Genomic DNA, 6,140 nt, shown 5'->3' with positions numbered 1-6,140 from the left:
ATCGGTCTTGAAATAATAGTAAAGAGAAATATATTTATATGCCAGAGACACTTATGCATAGCTTGCCAGCAAAGAGTAGACAACTTATAAAATATAAATTATTTATATACTAACAAAAAGTGGCATGTAATTGTTTCCATTCCTTTGTTTGAAGTTCTGTGAATCTTTGTGCTATCTGACTGAAAGCTGTCACATTTGGACAGAAGTAAATGGTACCAAAATGACGTCTGGAGAGACTGAGGTGCACAAAATAAAGGCCTAGATCTGGCTGGGGCAGCCATGTGCAAAGACTCCAGCATCTACAAATGTTTATTATTTCTGGGCCATGAAAGTAGAGTAGGAAACACAAGTAGACATTCAAGATTGTACTGAATGTCTCTAAAACATCAGCTGGTTCTAAGCCAGGCTAGAGGGGACTTCACCTAACTCCACACTGAGTTTTACATGGTAGAAAGATGACAGGTGTCATTCAGAGTCTTGCCAGAGAAACAGCAGCTAAAGAAAGAAAGGAAGTCCACAAACTATAATCTGTTTCTGTGGAGCCTCATTCATATCATGTTTCCATTATGAAAGATCTTGGAATGAAGATTCAAAGAGGACATTAGGATATGTTGCTGCTAGTAAGAATTGTTATGGAATATTATTTTAACTGGGCACAAATGTGTTACATTTGTTTATGCTGCAGAGTATTCCTTTAACTGTGTAAAGGTGTTATTTTTGTTTATGTTTCATTTGTTTTACCTTGCTGTTTTACCTTGCCTGCATAAGGTACCTGATTGGTGTAATAAAGAGCTGAATAGCCAATAGCTGGGAAGAGAAAGGATAGGTAGGGATGGTGGGCAGAGAGAATAAACAGGAGAAATCTAGGATTGAGAGAAAGAACAAGAGAAGAAGGAGGAGAGAATGAAGGGGGGGCACGACTGGGGCAAGAATCCAGGCAGATGTCAACCAGCCAGGCATAGAGAAGCAGTGAAAGTAAGATATACAGAAGTAAGAAAGATAATAAGCCCTGAGGCAAAAGGTAGATAAAGAGAAACAGGTTAATTTAAATTAAAAGAGCTAGCCAGAAATGTGTCTAAGTTAGGCCAAGCATTCAAAACTAATGATGAGTCTCTGTGTCATGATTTAGGAGCTGGTTGGTGGCCCAAAAGAAAAAGCCTGGTACAAAGAAATATATTAGGATTACAAATGCCATGGACAAAGACAACAGAATGCTGAGAGCTCTGCAGTACAATTAGGCCCAAATATCAGAGTTGGGGTCCTTTCTTGCAACTCTCTTAGGAAGGGAGGGTTCACAGTAGGAGCCTGTTGTCAGACTCTGATTCCCGGGCCTAAAGGAGAGAATCGGGTGATGAGCAGGATGTGCAGTCACTAGCATACCTATGTTATAAGCTCACTACCAACTGTGGTGGTTTGTGTGAAACTTGTCTCTCCTAGGCCCAGGTATTAGAACACTTAGTCCTGTTAGTAGCACTGTTTGAGATGGTGATGTAGACTTTCTAAAGAAAGTATGTCACTGGGAGAAGGCTGTGAAATTTATAGACTCTCTCCACTTCCTTGTCACTCTCAGCTTCATGGCTGTGGTTGAAGCTGTGATCAACCAGGTTCTGGCTCTAGTTGCCTGCCACCATGTCTTTTACACTCATTACAGGCTCTCTCTCAGGAACCATAAACCAAAAATAATTCTTTCTAAAGTAACTGGTCATTACATGGTCACGATGTTTTATCACAGTGATGAAAAGTAACTATTATATGAGTTGAGAGACCTGACACCTGTCAGAAATCCTGAAACTGGGAAATATCTTAGCTAGTGTTGCACACACAATATTCTTAGTGTAGTCTCTGTGAATATCTATGAGAGGGAAGGGCTACTGCAGTACAGTACTGTGGCATGGGCAACAGTCTGGTTTATATTTTAACACTAAAGTGAAGGTACTGTATCTTTGTGGTTAAGGTAAAAAGTCTCTTGATACAAAAGCAATATATGTCTTAGGCTCACCACATACAGTCCAACACTAAAGCTTGAGGGACACATACATATGATTGTTTTGTTAAAAGAATTAAGGTACATCTAAATATGATGAATCATATATTAGTAAACTTTACATCTTTAAATTATGCAGCCCAAAATATAGACTTACTACCCCAGAAATCCTAGCCAAAATACAATTAAGCAAATATGCCAGCTAAAAGAATGAGACAAAATGAACACATAATTCTTTTTAAAAAAATGATTATTATAAAAAATATGATTATTTTGCTTGCAACACTTGTATGCCTGGTGCTCGGTGAAGCTGGAAGAGGATGTCAGATCTCCTATAATTTGACTTAGAAATAGTTGTAAGCCACCATGTTTGTTCTGCGAATTGAACCTGTGTCCTCTAGAAGAACAGCTAATGTTCTCAATCACTGACTCAAAACTCCAGCCTACACTGCAGATTTTACACTACAGTTTTATTGATTGAACCAAGTTCTTAAACTACAGTTGTATTGAATGTACTTTGTAAATGCTTTAGATTAAAATCTAATGGAAACTACAAATAGGTTTAAACCATATAAACAAACAGACCAGCTAGCCTAATAGCATAAAAAAAGATTTATTTATTGTTAGCGTTTTTTTACTTGTTTTATTTTAAAGGAGCCCTAAATTATAGACACAACAAATTTGGCTATAGGATGTATTCTTTATGCTTTTCTTACGAACATTGTCTCCCAAAGCAGGAGGGAAATTTCTCTGTTTACTCTTTTTTTTTTTTTTTTTTTTTTTTTTTTTGGTTTTTAGAGACAGGGTTTCTCTGTGTAGCTTTGTGCCTTTCCTGGAGCTCACTTGGTAGCCCAGGCTGGCCTCAAACTCACAGAGATCAGCCTGGCTCTGCCTCCCAAGTGCTGGGATTAAAGGTGTGCGCCACCACTGCCCGGCTGTTTACTCTTATCCCATGACCCAGGCAGCAGATACCCTAAACCTTTCCTGGCTAAAGCCCAGGCATGAAGAAGTACATCATCTTAATGCACGAAGGAACCACTTCCCAATACACCAGCCTATGGCATAGAGAGTTAGTGTCAGGTTGTATTATTTTCCTCCTGAAGATTTGGAGTTTTAGCACATTTTCTGAAACACAACACATTATTTAACAAGTGTGACACTTGTTATTCTTGTGAAGAATGAAATCTACCTTTAGGTAGAGACATGTCCTACATCCTCCCTTAAGGGTTTCTGCAAGGAGAAAGTCCTAGACCGGACTTAGACACCACTCCTGTGAAGGTAGGTTGACCTCAAGATAATTTACTTTCCCTCTACAATTTCCTGAGTCTTAGGGATGTCCTTGTGAGCCACCAGATGGTTTGCCTGGGTCTGTTACCTTTCTGAGTTCTTACTGGGAAAGTCAGAATTATTCATTTTCTTCTCTTTGTCTTTTTCTTTAGATGCTGGGCAAAACCTAAGTATGCCTTTATGCTCCATAACTAACTCTGAGCATCTGTGCTCTTTCTAATGCTTCCTTCCCTGCCAAATTCTGGCTGCCGGCCACTGTTTGACTGACCTCCATGCCAGTTTATCACATTCATTCTCCTCCTATAAATTCAGTTCTGTGAGATTTACAGCTGGTCTGCTCTGAGATTTTTCTTTAAATCATCAATAAATTCTCCTCAAATTCTGTTTGAGTCTGTTTCTCTGTCCTCGAGAGTTCTTTCTAAAATATAAAATACTTTTATTAGTAAAACTAGGAACTCTATGAAGTGACCCCAATTTCTCCAGTATAAGATGATTTTATGTCAAGGCTGCCAAGAATTTTCAGTAACACTTCTTTCCTACCTTTTAAATATTAATTTTAAGAGAACCAATTCTTATTCCTAAACCCCTAGATGGCATCAATTTCAAAATAAACCTTCTGTTTCTATTCCCAACAGGTTCCTAGTTGTAGATGTCAGAATAGGTCACAAACATTTTAATACTTGAAATGTATTGTATTTTTGCTAAGACCATGCAATTACCCACTCTAAGTTACTCCATATTGTACAAAGTAGTGCATTTTCAGTCTGGGCAGTGCCCTCTGCAACTCTATTTTACAAACAGGTTTGACTCTTTTAAGGGAAAAGTATGACTGAGGCTCATGGGTAGTCGTCAAAACTACACCATCTCTCAGACCCCATCCTTTCAATTCAGACAGATTAATGACTCAGTCCTGTGAGTACAAAGAAAGCCACCTTAAAGGACAGTTGAGAAGACTTGCAACTACATATTGAAAGCTTATCCTGGAATCTTGGCCCCAAAACATATTGCACACACAAGATTTTAGGAAAGGGTGTAACTCTCAGGCCTTGATCCATGAAGTGATGGAAATGTTACACTGAAATGTCATGGATTTACCACAGTCTAACAACTGGAACCTGGTATATGCACCAAGGACTGGGGTTTCCCCAGTCAGATCTATTCCTATGTATTAATTCAGCCTACTCACTGCTTTAACATGTCTGGACCCTGCTCAGTCTTATCACCTTGGATTTTGCAGCATTACTCTGAAACGTGACACCCAAAGTTTCTACCAGCATCTCTTCCTGACACTAGTCTGGTTCATTATCTATTAAAACAGACTTGTTTAGATCAATTTAGAAGAATTTTTAACTCTGCTGCAGCCATATTAACCTGTATTCATTCTGTAACACACACACACACACACACACACGTGTGTGTGTGTGTGTGTAGATAGATAGATGTATAGATAGAGATAGAGAGAGAGATTTGAATATGCACATATATAGAGAGAAAGGAGAAAGATATAGATAGAGGGGTAGAATAAAGGAATTTCCATTTGCCTCAGACAAGATACCAAGTTGGCAGATGAGTTCTAGGGATACACATGGCTAAAATTATTTTCAGTTCTCTAAAAGAGTAATTTTATTGAGATAAGGGTATACCCTACCCTAAGTTATTCTGTGGTATATAACAGTGGTTTTTCAAGCAATGCATTGTTTGTGGAGTACAGGGGAAGAGGCTTCTCCATGTGTTTCACCTTTCTTTTATAGACACTTCCCTCCAATAATGACTCAACGAGTTATAGATATCTCGATGGCAACCCAGTGCTGACTTAGACTTTTGTTTGACTTGTGAAAGATCTCCATGTTTGAGTTACACTCCAAGAATTTCACATGATTGTTCTAAATATCCCTTCATGCAGAAAGATATTTTCAGTAAACACAGAAAAAAGTATCTTAAACTTTTGCATTGTAAAGCAGATGGTTTTATTCATCTTGATCTGAACACACACACAGATAGTTCCCTATTCAACCAACATTTCTTATGCTGTTTGTTTTGTTAATGAGAAGTAGTTAATTATGCTTGAAATTATTTCATCACAATGAAATAATTTAAATATACTTTTGGAGAACTTTGATAGCAATAATGTCAGTAAGAACCTAGAAGTTGGTTTAGGTGTAAGCATTGGGAATGACCATTGGTCTTTTTCTTTTATTACAGATGGAAACTTTGTCTTTAAAATCGCCATTCATGTAGCACATTGCCTGATGAGGGTACAATACAAGCTCTCTCTCTCTCTCTCTCTCTCTCTCTCTCTCTCTCTGGCAAACTAAACACCCTCAATTATATTTTTGTGTATTGGGTATAGTAAAGTGGCATTAGTTGAGAGGTGAAAACATCTTAGCTACTAGTGGATTTGGTTACTAATTCATATTCCCTTTAAGAACAGCAAAACTGTCAATTTTCATTACTCACTTTCTACTTTTTTTCTGCCAAAATTGGCTCAAGCTGCCTGCAATGAGCTAACTAAGAGTTATTGCCACAAAGTCACCTCCAAATTCCTGCCAGTGTTTTTGTAACCAATAAGCACTGAACTATATTATTAGGACTTGTTTGAAATGTAATCAAACCTCATGGAGGCTGGATAAAATACTATGACTAAACTATAGACATGAATATTACTGCAGTTGACCTTTAGTAACTTGGAAACTTTCCAGGAGCTGAGGTGAAAAACATTCCCTCCTAGTAACATTCAATAGGGATATGTGCAATTAAACTGCTCATCATTCACTCATTTACAGGCTGTCATAAAACGATCTCAGATGTACTAAAAACAGTAAAAAAAAAAAAAAAAAAAAAAAAAAAAAAAAAAAAAAAAAAAAAGGAC

The sequence above is a fragment of the Peromyscus leucopus genome, chromosome X (assembly GCF_004664715.2).
Source record: "Peromyscus leucopus breed LL Stock chromosome X, UCI_PerLeu_2.1, whole genome shotgun sequence".
Taxonomy (NCBI): Eukaryota; Metazoa; Chordata; class Mammalia; order Rodentia; family Cricetidae; genus Peromyscus; species Peromyscus leucopus.
Note: the sequence above shows the minus strand (reverse complement) of the source record.